The sequence below is a fragment of the Scardinius erythrophthalmus genome (assembly GCF_964197995.2).
Source record: "Scardinius erythrophthalmus genome assembly, chromosome: 11".
NCBI lineage: Eukaryota > Metazoa > Chordata > Actinopteri > Cypriniformes > Leuciscidae > Scardinius > Scardinius erythrophthalmus.
In genome coordinates, this window is record NC_138231.1 from 40386366 (window position 1) to 40400587 (window position 14222).

A 14222-nucleotide genomic window follows, 5' to 3' on the forward strand; every position below is an offset into this window, starting at 1 on the left:
ATGGACCATAGCAGGGAACAGCCGGCGAGCAGGTACTGGCTCGTATCGTCATGGCAACACACAGCTCTGATCAGGATGGGATACCAGTTGTGATGATTTTACTGATGAAACTACCAGCAGTTAAAGCAAATCACTGTCACTCTCTCTCTCACTTGATGTAGTTTGCGGAGTGTTTCTGACTTCTGCAAGCTATTTGATTCCTCTCTCCCTCCCAAAGTCTCTCCTTTCTATTTTAATCCTGAATTGATCCAGATGCTGTTGGACATCTTCCAGACAGGAAGTCAAACACAAGAGGCTTTGTACATATGTGTGTGTGTGTCTGAATGCTTGTTAGTGAAATTTTATTGTTGGTGCAAGAGTTGTCGTCACAACACAAACATAACTCATTGTCTAACTTCCTTTCCAGTTTAAATCCTAACTGCTGGGTAATCACGTGTGGCTATACATGGGTGTGTGTCCGTTCCTGTGCTCTGCCTTTGCTTCTGCTAGATGTTCCTGTGTGTCAACAGTGAAAATCAAATTCATATTTGTAAGGGTTCTTACTTGTGCAGCAAATGACACTATGGGCTCTATTTTAACGATCTGAAACGCAAGTAACTTTGTGGGCGGGTCTTGGGCGCTGTTGCTATTATACCGGCGGGATAAATGACTCTTGCGCCCGACGCAAATCTAAAATGGGTTGATCTGAAGCAGCTTCATTACTCATAGGTGTGGAAATAACCTCATTATTGGAAATAAACCAATCAGAGCGACATCTCACATTCCCTTTAAGAGCAGGCGCGTTCCATGGCGGTTTGCTATTATAACGGCGGATTTGCCAGGCGCACGCCAGGAGCGGTTCACAGCCGAGGAGACCGACGTTCTCGTCAGGGCCGTAAAACACAGAGAAGTGACATTGGAGATGGGAGAAACCCACCCAAATTAGCTTCGGTTAAACAGGCGTATAAAAATTTGGGTAAATGTGTAAGCTAGATTTATGCCTATTTTTTCACATCTTCATGGACACAACAATGATTTCCCTCGTGTGGTAATATTTTTCCTTGTAATAATGTATGGTTTTCTAAAAATGAGAACTGCTGCGTCTGTGTGTAGATGAGATAAGCAAAGTGTATGTGCGTTGTGCACACGCTACATTGATTATGGCCAAGCATGCGCCCTTAAAATAGCATATGAATAACATGCGCAACGCGCCACTGACTTTAGACTAGGTTTTTCCTGGTCAGTGGTGGAATTGTTTTTTAAACCTGCAAAACAGCACCAGGGAACGTTTGCGGCGAAACACGCCTCCTCTTTTCGCTGAACCGCCCCCGGGAGCGCAAGTTCATTTCCTAATTTACCGACGTGCGTCTGTGGAGGGAAACGTCCGCTGTGCGCGGGTGCAAAACAGGGAATGATACATGCGTCGGTGTACAAAGTCAATTGAACTGTTGCTTGTAATGAAATGAGATCACGATATGAATTAAGTTTTTTGTTTGTCAAACATCCATTCCTCATAATTATTTTACTTTCATACATACACACTACTGTTCAAAAGTTTGGGGCCGGTAATATTATTTAACGTTTTGAAAGAAGTCTATTATCCTAACCAATTTAATTTATTTTGAAATGTACTTTATTCAAATGATGACAAAGCTCAATCTTATCTAATTATTATTATTATCAATGTCGAAAACAGTTGTGCTGCTTAATATATTGTGAAAACAGTTTTTGATGAAAGAAATGTGGAATAGAACAGCATTTATTACAACTAGATTTTTGTTGTGAAAATGTAAAAGCCTTTCCTTTCAATGTAATGCATCTTTGCTGAATAAATGTATTTCTTTCTTTCTTTCTTTCAAAAATCGTATTGACTCCAAACTGATGAGAACAGAATTTGACATTTTCTGTGGTAATTGACAACATGCAACAGGTATTCACAGAACTTGTCTTTGTATCTTCAATAAGAGACACAGCTAATGACAGACTGAGAGATGAAACACACCACTACATCACTGAACTTCATTTTGCTGCACTGAATATAACTCACACTTAGACAAAATGCAAACAAACTGAAATACATTGTATGACACGCGAGAGTAAAACTCTCAAACTTTCTACGACTCTGTTGTTCTCCAAACTATGAATGTCAGCAGCCTACTATTATATTTGCCAGAGTGCTGCAACTCTACTTGAAAGTTAATCTCTTGAGAATATTCAAATATTAATATTAAACACAAACTGCAAACGATTCCACTGGAGTTTAAGAAGGACTCACCGGTATAATTGAGATCCTTGCTGTAATGTCACTCAGAATAGACAGGTCTCCCTCCTTCTTTCTTTGTCTTTCTTTATTTCTTTTTCTGTTCTATGGCTCTCTAAACCTCCCTCCTCTTTTCCAAGTTCCCTCCTCCCTCAGTACAGCTTCCTCCACGCCTGCTCTCTCTCTCTCTCTCTCTCTCAGTGGGGAATATAGAACAATGCATGGCAGCAGAGGAGAGCTGGAATCAGGGTGACCATACATAAGCCACCACAGAATCATCCTCTCAGGTTATCAACATATCAGCACATACATAACACAGATCTCAGCTGCAATGGGTCTTAAAGTTGTAACAATAAGTATGCACACACACACATCCATACAGACCGCAGCTGTGTTCCCAATGGAAAGAGTGCTGCAGCGAAACATCTCTGGCTGGAGTGGAGTGTAACTGGGTTCAGTTGGGCTAGTGCTGATTGGCTCCAGTGGGATGACTGGCGTTTCCTGTTACTGTTAACCACTGCCAGCATCCTCCCTCAAACTTTAGAACACAGCCCAAAGGCAAACACACACACACACACACACACACACACACACACACACACACACACACACACACACACACACACACACACACACACACACACACACACACACACACACACACACACATCTCTCTTTCTCTTTCTCTTTCTCACAGAAGAATTCTCATGTATACATGACCCACATACAGAGAAGGGTAATAGTAAGGGAAAGTATGATATTTCAAGCAGGAAAAACAGCAGTTGCTGAAGTGAGTCAATGAACAGTTTCTTCAATGTAAAATAATGAGTGAATGTGCTGTTAAAAAAAAATGAAATATGTAAATAAATAAACAAGAAAGACAAGATATTAATGAAATCTTTCAAATCATTTGGTTTACTTTTCTAAACAATTTTACTTGGTTGATGCTCCATTCATAGCGACCAGAATATCACAGATTCTTGGGGATGTGCTCTTTTTAACACTCTAGCAACTGAACTGTGTGTATGTTTATCGCACATACACTCAGGTCATTGCTTGGTGGTTGCTACTATATATATAATTTAGATTTTTTTTTTCTCCTTGCTCGGCCACCCACTGAGACACTGATTGATGGTTATTTCGAACATTTCAGATAATATGAGAGAATGACTACGTCTATCATACAATCTTGGTCCCATGCCATGAGTAAACCTATTTATTAGGAAACAACATAAAATGTATAAAATGAGATGAAATTGATCCAATTGACAGAATCAAAGAACTTTAATCACATCTTATCTGCTTTCTATCAGCTTTTCTGAAGAACATTTGCTTGTCCTGGATGATTTGAAGAAGCTCCAGTAAACCAGCCAGAAAAAAAAGTGAGCATTTTGTGTAATTGCAAGGAAAGAGAACAGTGGTTTCGAGTAATCCGGCCAAGAGAAAAGCTTGCTCTTTCAAGGAATGCTAAGAGTCATCCCATGAATTATGGGTAATAATAGCATTTCTATGCTCTAGTTTAGATTTAAACCTCTGTTCCAGTCTGGTATTAAGATGCTCTACATTCAGTCCTGGCTCCTCTATGTCTACAGATCCAAACAGAAACAGCACAGAACAATACTACCATTAGCATCTAATTTGACTTAACTGAGCGCTGCTGTTGAACTATCAGTTGGACGATATTCAGCTCGAGTCGTCACAATAAGCTATAGTCCAATCAAATCAATAAAAACTAAATGGGAATGGTGATAAATAACATTAATTAGATATGCAAGCATATGAATACAGATTATACAGGGACATACAAGACCATACGACCAGTGAAAGAGGATATTCAGGCACAAAGTTTACTTTGCTTTCTTAGTGGGGACATACAATAGATTTCTATTGTTTTCTATTGATTCTATAGTTTTACATATGGTATTATTTAATGGAGTTTTTTCCCCCAACTAAGGCTGTCCTTAAATGTCCCCAAACTATTGCCAAGAACACACACATATACACACTGAATCTCAGAGTGTATTCATTCGATACCCCTGTGTTTTCAGTCCGCATTTGAACAAAAGCTCTCATCAAATTTAAACAAGCTCTTTCCTCTGTCCTACTTACTGCAATTTATATGTAAATGAGTGTGTGTGTGTGTGTGTGTGTGTGTGTGTGTGTGTGTGTGTGTGTGTGTGTGTGTGTGTGTGTGTGTGTGTGTGTGTGTGTGTGTGTGTGTGTGTGTGTGTGTGCTTGATCGGAAGAATGTGGCTAGGTTAGGTTTGACAAACTGGATGTGTGGTAATTGTGTTCATTCTGCAGTGTGTACCTAAGTACACAGTCCTCTCCACTCGCCTCTCTATAACGACAAGCACTGATTGGCTTTTGTGTCTAACAGCAGGAGTAAGTGCAGATGACTGAAAGATGGAGAGAGAGAGATAGAGAGAGAAAAATGTGGCACTAGGTGGCAGCAGAGTATTGTGAAAATGAGGACACAAAGTTAAATGACTAACACATATATCCTCCTAACATACCTTTGATCATGAATTCAAACCAGTACTCAAACGTTTCCTAAAGCTGTTGTTTACCATACTGTCATATATACTATAAAGCGCATACACTGATACATAAACATTATGCCTGATGAACATAAAGAGGACAGAATTTATGGATCATTGGTTTAACAAATATTTATAAAAAGTGAATCAATATATCTGACTGCTGACATTTCACACTAAATTTGACGTCAGACAAAGTGTGACCTATCTAGGCATGACGTGACAAGTTTCCCAGAGCAATTGGTTTGTTCACACTGAACACAAAACCACTGTGTGAAAGTGACGATCACAGACAATAAGAAGTTCAGATCGATGTTTAATGTAAGGTTATGAGGAACAGGGTTTTGGACTAACACACTGGATTGAGATTTGCGGGTACAATGTTGCACAAACAGAAACCCAGTAAACGGTTGTTTTTGGTGAAGTAGGACAGGTTAGAGATCGTCTCACCTAATTAACAGTAATAACCAGTACCTAAAATATAATAATAATAAAAAATAAATGTTAAATGACCATGTACTGTGTCAGCTACTCATGTGATCAATTTTTGAGTTTGAATGCTTTCTGTTCTCAGACAGCGTTAGAGAGACAGAGCAAGACAAAGTGAGATAAAGTGAGAGAGAGACCGGGTAAGAAGTATTGCCATCTGTCTCAACCTGTCTGTGATTACCAGAAGCAGGCAGACAGGAGAGATCTCCAGAGGGATTGGACGATGGATAGAGGAAGAATTGCGAGGTAAAGGGTGAGAGTCAGGGGAAGAATAAAGGACTGAAATGAAGTGAGGGATGATTTAGAGAGGCGTGAGAGAGAGAGAGAGACTCTCCTGAGGATAAGTGTGGATGGTCTATCAGTCAGACTGGAGGAAGAGAGAGAAGGATCGTGAGAGAGAAGACATTAGTCAAACTTAAACTTAAAGTCTCAGGCTCAACCCCAAGTGTATTAACTGGCCAATATAGTATGCAAGATTAATAATATCCTCCTAAACCATTGTCCAGTCAAAATAGTATGCCAAAGATGTCCAGATGCCGAGTTCACACTGAACGATTTTTTGGTGAGATATTTGGCATGCTAAATATCTGGACCTGTCGGCGATTTAAAATCTGTGTGAATGTGTTCTGACTGAAAACTACATCGGCGATGACCTACAGCCAATGAGAGAGCAAGAAACAGGACATCAGGATGTTCGGGGAGGAGTTATAGACCAGAATATCAGTATTTTAATAGATATATTTACAATTATATCAAACAGAAACAAAGCACAAACATTTGCTTGACCAGCAGCAACAGCAGCACATTGCAAAATTATTTATTTACCCCCAACTCTCGTCGCAGAAACACAGTCCTTGCTCCCCTCGTCTCCCCAACCATTTCCTCCAGCATAATCTGTTTTTTTTCCCTCTCGTTTTTGCTGCAAATCAGCAATTTGGATCATTTTTACTAACAATTTCGGTCTCACGCACGCGTGATCTTGCGTTATTTCCTTATCACTTCTCGCTTGTTTGGTTGTGAAACATAGTTTGAACTTTGCGGACCAGACAGAAGTTGTCAGCGATTCTTTCTTTTGTAAAGTCATGCAGTGTGAAACCTCCTGTCGCCGATCCATCGTGCAGTGTGAACACAGCAGCAACTGAATGTTACCCCAGATAGTCGTGCAGTGTGAAAAGAACAGTGACCCGAGTCCGACTACTTTGAAAATCGTGCCGTGTAAACTCGGCATTACTCTGTAAGCAGGAGTTTGTGACAGTTGTGCTTTAAATCTTCCAGTTATAGAAAAGACTGAATTTAAGACTGAAGCTGCTCATTGCAAGCTGAAGCATGCAATGTTTTTATGTTAAAACACACTACCGTTCAAACGTTTGGGGTCAGTACGTTTTGTTCATACTTTTATTTATTGATACTTTTTATTCAGCAAGGATGCATTAAATTGATCAAAAATTACAGTTTTACAAAAGATTTAAAATTTAAATTGTTTTATTCATCAAAAGAATTCTGAAAAAATGCATAGAAAAAATATTAATTAGCACAACATTGATAAAAATAAATATTTCTACACCAAATCAGTGTATTAGAATAATTTCTGAAGGATGACACTGAAGACTGGAGTAATGATGCTGGAAACTCAGCTTTGCCATCAAAGAAATACATTTTAAAATGTCTTAAAATAGAAAAATGATTTTTAATAATAGTATTTCACAATATTACTGTATCTACTGTAGTTTTGATCAAATAATTGCAGCCTTGGTGAGCATTACATCTTTAAAAAAAAAAAAAAATCCTACCAAACTCAAACTTTTGAACAGTAGTGTACTTTCTACCAGCGTAATATGTAACAGTTGAGATATACCATAAATAAACCATTTATATCAATGGCTTAACCAATGCTGTGCTGGTTTTCTGTTTGGCTGACCAATGAAAGGTGGAGGGGCGTGCCTGGGAACCCGGTTTCAAAACTCACTTTCTTATTATAAACTCAGTGACCTTTACAACTTGGAAAAAATGTGAAAGGCCCAAAATCTCTCAGAAAGACAGAAAGAGAAAAAGAATGAAAAGTGATTCCAGATTTTATAACATTTCTTCAGAAATCAGAACTACAGTATAATCAAACACACACACACACACACACACACACACACACACACACACACACACACACACACACACACACACACACACACACACACACACACAAATCTTATCTAGGTCCTTGAAAGTGACAGTTTTGTCAAAACCCAATTTCAGGTTGGATGATAAAAATAAATTCCATCAAATGAGTGTGGGAGTGTGTGTGTGTGTGTGTGTGTGTGTGTGTGTGTGTGTGTGTGTGTGTGTGTGTGTGTGTGTGTGTGTGTTAAGACCGGCTCAGACTGTAATTGTAGGTGTTGTGTGTGTGTGTGTGTGTGTGTGTGTGTGTGTGTGTGTGTGTGTGTGTGTGTGTGTGTGTGTGTGTGTGTGTTATAAAATATGGATGCCATTGTTCAGCGATGGTGGTGTTCTCCATGAGTGATTTTAATTACAGATGGAGGGATAAACTGGCCTGAAAGACTGGACTCTAGTGCACGCATACACACACATGCACGCACACGCACACACACACGCACACACACTACTAGCCAACATGATGATAGATGACATGACATTAAAACGAGTCAGGGCTAAAGCCTCTTTCAGGGTGAAAAAAAAATGAATGAAAAGGTAAGCCTTGGGTTGAGAAAAAAAAGAAAAGAAAACAATACCAATATAGAATTATTATAGTCTTCTCACTACATAAAGGCATGGGGGTGTGCGCATCTGGGGTTTCTCTACTAATTAATGAAAATCTTGTTCGTTTTGAATTTTTTTATAATAAAGCCTTAAGCAACTCAGTGGCCCAGAAATTCCAATTAATAGAGACTCTCTCTCCTTCTATTTTTCCCTTTACTGACAGACTTGCTGTTTTTCATTCAATGAGCAATGAAAACTACTACTAGGCAGAAAACAGATTTACAGTTAATGTATAGGTCTATAATAATTTTTACCCTCACATAAATACCACACACAGCCAAATATTCATTGATTTAGACATATGTATGTCATGATGTTAAAGAAATGCAACACACCTCAGTGAGACTCAACCTTTTTGTTGGCTCTCATCAGAAACTAAACTCAGCTCCAGATATGAAAGCAGGGCCTTTATTAGATGTGTGACACTGGAGCCGAGCATGACAGCCCTGTCAGTGGTAAAACCATTAGGCTGACTGACAGCGAAATGAGACTATATTTCAGAAGCACTTAATTTAAATCAAGTGTAGTCTATGGTTCCCACAATGCTTTGCGTCAGCAATTCCTAATGTACAAGGATATTACCCATCATAATAGCTGAGGCCCTACTAGTAGCCCAGGGAAAAGAGCAGATTCAGAAATGCAGAAAAACATAATTTCTTCAGTTTCTTCACTACTTAACACAGAGTAGTGTTTATTAAAAGAGCATACACAAGAGTCTATCTATTACTTATCATAGTCAGACATAAATGAAAACATTTTCATGATCATAAAACACAAGAAAAGGTGTCTGTGTTTTTGTGCCTGCTAGACACTCATAATGAGACCCTGAGGACACACACACACACACACACACACACACACACACACACACACACTTGTTTTTTGGCCATAATGAAATCCAATGAACCTCTATGTTCCCATCATCATTGCAACTTACAAAGGTCAAATGCATTTCAGAACAAAATGATGCATTCAAATAGTTTAATCCAAGCTAAACTATCAATGTGGCTTAAAAAGATGTATAGAATATCATAGATATCACACAAAACTATAAATTATTTATACTACCTTTTAAAAGTTTGTGGTCAGTAAGTGTTTTTTTTTTTTTATCAAAACTTTTATTCAGCAAGGGTCCATTAAACTGATCAAAAGTGACAGTAAATACATAAAGCCTGGTTCACACCAGACGCCGAAGCGACGCGTAAGCGGCGCGGAACGGAGGCCGCTTCCTTTCGGCGCCCATGTTAACCTATGGTGTCGTTCACACCAGACGCGGAGCGCCGCGGCCGGCGCGCACCGTGAAGCGCCAGTTTCGGGGTCTGGTCTATTTTTTGCGCGAGCCGCGAGTGATCCGCGTCAATTCCGGCAGGAAGTCACACCAAGAAACACGAGACAATCCGGTCAATTGTCAAAATATAAGCAATTTTAAAAATTAAAATACTGCGAGTGACAAATGCAATCACATTTGTGTATCTAAACAGACTAGAAAGATGAAAACAAACAAAGAAAAAACACAACAAAATAGATTTAATAAATTTGAAGAGAGGATGTATATTTCAACGGTATATCTACACTACTACTGTCTACCATATTCTCTCTCTGGCTGCGTGTGTGTCTCGACAACGGATTAATAAAAGAAGTGTACAAACTTCTTGGTTACAGAAACATGGTGTATTCATTTTATTAGGTTATTTACTTACCCATGATGTAAAAAATAGCTCTGAATAAACAACAACTGAGCAGAAGCGCTTGTCGACCGCCGCGGAGAATACGCGTCTGGTGTGAACAGGCAGGCGCCGGACCGCGCGTGATTTTCCGTTCCACGTCGCTTCGGCGTCCGGTGTGAACCAGGCGTAAATGTTACAAAAGATTTCTAGTTCAAATAAATTATGTTAAAAAATCATCACGTTCCACAAAAAGCAGCAACTGTTTTCAACATTGATAATAATAGGAAATGTTTCTTGAGCAGCAAATCAGCATATTGGAATGATTTCTGAAGGATCACGTGACACTGAAAACTAGAGAAGTGATTCTGAAAATTCATCTTTACCATCACAGGAATAAATAGCATTTTTTAAATATATTAACAGGAATAAATTGCATTTTAAAATATACTAAAACAGAAAACCCCTTTTTTAAATTGTAATAATATTTCACAATATTACTGTTTTACTGTAGATTAAATAAGTGCATCCTAGCCGAGCACAAGAGACTTCTTTCAAAAACATTCAACAAATACCAACCCCAAACTTTCGCATGTGCTGGAGGTGCTGGATCTGGCTTTCTCAGATTGTGCCCTGCTCTAACCCAGCTTCAGTACAACACAAACACCTGTAATGAGGAAATTAAGTAAAACCGGGATAATCATCCTGCTCTTGTAAATGTATCCTCAAGTGACAGCCTATTAATGTAGCATTCACAAGCCCATTAATCTTGATTTAGAGAGGCAGACAGAAGTCACTGGCTCCCTGCTGACTACATTATGCTTGTTTCATGTCTGCCTGAGTGATTATTTTAAACACTGCATCCTGTAATAGTGTGACTGTAAGAAAGCGCATTATAATGGCTCTTTTTGTGGACAGTGTCACAATGCTGAGCGTTTCAGATGGAGGATGAAGCTCTACATCAAATTTACTACTAGAACAAATCAGTTCCCCTTTTTTATGCCTGCTTCCTTTATTGTTTCCAGACATGTGTACAAAGACACAAAAACACATGCACAGACATGCATTCACACAAGGCATATCCAAATGGGCCTTTCATGCTGTAATTCTGGGTTTAAAATCCAATCATCAGAGTGCATGGTGAAATATGTTAAATAGAGCTGGCATATAATGAAAAAAAAAAAACAATAAATAAATTTGATGCTTCTGTACAACCAAATCAGTGACCACCGTGTAAAATCTCAAAAACAACTTAAAGGGCAACAAATCACTGTCATCAAAAAAATTTGTAGGCATTATTCTTTGCAGTAGCAATATGACATTCATGCTAAAATATCATATTACACATCACAAATAGCAAACACAATTTGCAGCTACAATAGGCTTCAATTATTACAGTGTTGGTATCCATGCATATTTGTGTGTCCATTCAGACTAACACTGAGGGACTGATTGGCATGAATTACCCACAATGCTTTTTCACAGCTAAAGCGGTTCCTCCCGTTATCACAAGCACTGTTTCATTAATTCTTAAACCCTTTTCTTTACTTCTGCCCTCATCGTCTCGCCTCCTCTTCAACCTCTTCAATCCTACAATATACTTATATAGTATACATCAACAAGCACTTAATATTTGTCATTCAGATGATGCAACAACTGAGCCTTTAAATGAGTGTGCCCTATCTGAACAAAGGGCAGATGTTCATTAACAATCACATAGACTTACATGTTATGGAATGCTATGTTTTCTATGGAATAGTTTAATATATTTATGTACCCTGTGGGGCATCTCATCATCTACTTTATACTAATTAAACCGTATATCAAGCTAATTGCATTTGAAAGTGCTCGTTTTCAGCTAGTTTAAGTAATTGGTCTTAGTTAGCACAAGTCAGATCTTATAGATGTTTGACCTTCAGGCTATTAGAGCATATAATCGATGACTGAAACATCTGAATGTCTGTTAAAGGTTCACTAGGATTTGCATCTTAATCTCGTTTTTCAGTAAGAATATCATATGCATATCATTCAAAGAAGAGAGATTCACTTAAGAAACAAAATTGCATATTATATTCATAATAATATATATTAATATGCATAATAAATATGAATTATATTACATTTACATGCATAATGCATTGTATACAATATTTTCAGAGAATATATCTTGAATTAATTTATCGTTCTTAATTTATTCATTTATTTATCTTACAAAAGTTTACATAATTATTTACAGATTTGCTTTGCAAGCAATGCTAACATTTTTATTAGAAAGCAAAACTATTTGATTTTTATTTGCAGTGTGAAACAAGCTTTTCTCATACACAAATCTGTCTGCAATCAGTCTTTCTGAATAGGAAAAAAAACCTGGTGTTTAATAATTTGTTTAGCATGAGCTTTCTTATTTACCAGGAAAAGACACTGCTCTTTTCAGAACCCAAAGGACAAAGTACAGAAGCCTTCTCGTGAGTGAGTTCATTATACCAAAATATCATCCATGCTACATGGCCTGTGTTAGGATTCCTCAGCAGATAATGAGATAAAACACATAAAGAGCGTGGTCGGTGTGAATCATCCTTAGTGAATAGTGGTGTTGAATCATTGACCACCTCATATACTTCTTTCAGTAACTTACAGTGCATGCATATGCTACCAAGAGGACAAAGATATTGCAACTCTTGTTATATTACAGATAGATACTCTCAGATATTGCTCTTGGGCATCTTAAAATTTCATTTAGTGTTGTTTTATGATCCTGAAAAGGTCAGTTTGTGCTGTTTTCAATAAGATTTCTTGTTATTGCTCCAGATGGTGTCATTTTCCAGAGTGCACTTTTGATTTTCAGCATCCGCTGGTGGCAAGACAAAGACATGGACTTATATTTAGCACTATACAGTTCTTATTAATGTATTCATCATCCGAGGAGGGAGCGATCACCTCTCCAGACCTGAAACAATCATACAAGCTGTCATCTAACATGATTTATAATAAATGACCGTTCTAAAGCAAAGTTTGATTCTTTAGGTTTGAAAGAGTTCCACTTGCACTGGTTTGCACCTTTAACACTTTCTTACCATCAAAGGCCCAGATTCATTTGATGCTCAGAATGATACATATACTGCTCATCCACCATTTTAATAATATTCCTATTTAAATGCATGAACAATGTTTAGCTTCGGGCAGGTTAACCCAGTCCCTCCGTCTCTCTATCTCTATACTGTATATATTTCTCTTGCTCTCTTTTTCTTTCTATAACACACATTCATGCCAAAAGAAATATTATAGTATTGGTTGCTTGTTAATAAGTGTGAAGTAAATGGAGCTCCATATGTTTAAACTTGGAAACTCACTCCCTCTGTCTCTCGATTAATGTTGGGAAATGTTATAGAATAACAATTACATACTATCTTGCCTCTGTAAATTGTGAGTGTCTTTTCTCTTCTCTCTCTCAGTGTTGCTGCTTTGGATGACAAACAGCTACTGGTCCCCGTCCAGTTGTGAAACAGTGCCTTCCAGCACGAGATGCCCGAGACATCCTCAGCTTTAAGCCTAGTCTATCTAACAGGATTAAGTGGATGGGTTCTGCAGCTGGAAGGAAACGCTCTCAAGAACAAATGAAGAGAGGGCAAAGCTTCAGATTACAGAAAACAAAAATAAACTAAATACGAAAAGATCACTTTATATACACTACACTACATAATATAATATAATTGTGGGGGAAACATTATTTAGTATATAAATACCAAGGAAAATTAGGTAGTATAAAATAAAAAGAATAACACACACAGAGAGAGAGAGAGAGAGAGAGAGAGAGAGAGAGAGAGAGAGAGAGAGAGAGAGAGAGAGAGAGAGAGAGAGAGAGAGAGAGAGAGAGAGAGAGAGAGAGAGAGAGAGAGAGAGAGAGAGAGAGAGAGAGAGAGAGAGAGAGAGTTTTGCTCTAGTGGACACATGCATAATTCATTCATTCATTTTTCAGTGAGGCTGGATAAAGTCATGGACCTATAGCTCACACTTGGCTTGTCCTATAGCTTAGACTTCCACAGTCTGTGAAGCCTGCAAAACTACACTGTCAGACAAAAACTGTGTGTGTGCAGCATGATAAACCACTCACTCTGCTTCATTTCTGCCCAGTGTACATCTCTGTGTGGTATCCTACATGCATCCTTGAATGTTGACAATGCATACATAACTACATAACGCATCACAGCACAGAATACAAAATATGAAGCTTATTACCTTGTATGTAGAAAACTATCCCTTTAACCTCCAAACCTTACACAGATGTTGTAACACACACAATATATATTCAATACAAAATAAATTACTAAGATATTTTGAATATATATACGTTCAATGCATGCTTCATAGCACACACTGGTGTGTGAGCACATGTTCAGACAGCAGACGTATGTTGGAGACGTGACACACATATGGTCTATTGCTTCACCTTTAACCTCAAGTGTAACTGTCATATCAAACATATGGCCAGTGTGTGTGTGTGTGTGTGTGTGTGGGGGG

The 14222-nt window shown here is 38.2% G+C and overlaps 1 protein-coding gene across 5 annotated transcripts in view; it reads right to left on the reverse strand.

Moving 5' to 3' along the window:
- LOC308698826 (SAM and SH3 domain-containing protein 1-like) overlaps nt 1–14222 on the reverse strand; it is a 231575-nt gene that overhangs the window by 71537 nt on the left and 145816 nt on the right. For 2 of the 5 annotated variants that reach the window (XM_081379205.1, XM_081379212.1), the window contains exon 1: nt 2255–2328. The exons of the other annotated variants lie outside the window; for them this stretch is intronic. The gene's annotated coding sequence lies outside the window, so the exon portion shown is untranslated. Of the gene's footprint in view, nt 1–2254; nt 2329–14222 lie in introns of those variants that run through there. 5 annotated transcript variants of the gene reach the window in all.